The sequence below is a fragment of the Triticum dicoccoides genome, chromosome 5B (genome assembly GCF_002162155.2).
Source record: "Triticum dicoccoides isolate Atlit2015 ecotype Zavitan chromosome 5B, WEW_v2.0, whole genome shotgun sequence".
Classification (NCBI taxonomy): Eukaryota; Viridiplantae; Streptophyta; class Magnoliopsida; order Poales; family Poaceae; genus Triticum; species Triticum dicoccoides.
Window position 1 is genome coordinate 99,667,113 of NC_041389.1, and position 1,251 is coordinate 99,668,363.

Sequence of the window (1,251 nt, forward strand, 5' to 3'; positions counted from 1 at the left end):
GTTCCGGATCAACGACTTCAAGTGGTGGCATCAACTTCTTTTTCAGTCGCCTTGATCTATTCTTTGTATCTGTCGAGTGACTTTTCTGTGCTTGGAGACTTCCGAACGATGGATCAGAAGAAATCTCCGGTCTGGCAAGTTGCTCTGCTATTCGCGGATTTAGCGGGATCCAAATTTATCTGGGAGGACTCGCCAAAAAGCTATTCCTCATGCTTGAAGGTAATCTCTTATACCTGATTGGTTTGTAATTATGGACTTACCACAAAATTGCAGGCTTATCTTTGGGTTGTGTTTTCAGAATTCTGCCAAAACTTTGAGGAAGAAACTGGTCAAGTGGAGACAAGCCTGGATCCCATCAACTCTCCTGTGAAGGATGAAGCCGTCATGAACGTGCTCTGACTCGAGTCTCGCGTTGCTGCTGTGGTCGACTATCTTGCTAGATTGAAGGTTGCAACGTCGCGCATCGACACAACACTCTGGCCGGGGGAAACACTTCAGAATGACCTCGAGTCTCTGATGACTCGACTGAACGAAGTTCCAAGTCGAGTGCAAGAATGGAAGAAGTCTTCTGCCAGGTGTGGTGCTGATGTTGCTCTGTCTCTGGTCCGTGTGCACTACAAGGACGCGCGAGAGGACAAACTGGCGTCTCTCAAGGTGGACAATACCAAGAAGCATGACTTCTGGTCTTTCATGGAGACCTTCATTGCTGCTGCCACTCGGATTGCAGATGGAATCGACCTGGATGAGTTTGTCGCACCTTCCAGTCCTCCACAGGAGGAGTAAAAAACTTCTATGCTTGATGCCTTAAATTTGCCTTGGAATGCCGAGTGGTTTTTGTAACCGGTAAACTTTAACAGGCTTGGTGCCTGAGCACTTCTGGATCCGTAGGATGCTATCTGAACTTGGGTTTGCCGTTGAATACGTTTACATTTGTCTTCAAATGAGCATTATTATTTGCTCGGAATATATGCTAGTGCTTGTGATGCACCCTTGCAGGTAGGAATGAAGCTCAGATTGCACTCGACTTGCGCTCTTGCGAATCCGGATGGAGCGGAATGGTTCTCATACTTAGGCTAGCACTGGGCTGCAGCTAAGCCCCCGAGTGGGAGGTTTGCTCTCCACTCGGTAGGATTTTCAAAAACTTAGGCGAGCACTGGGCTGCAGCTAAGCCTCCCGAGTGGGAGGTTTGCTCTCCACTCGGTAGGATTTTCAAAAACTTAGGCGAGCACTGAGCTGCAGCTAAGCCCCCGA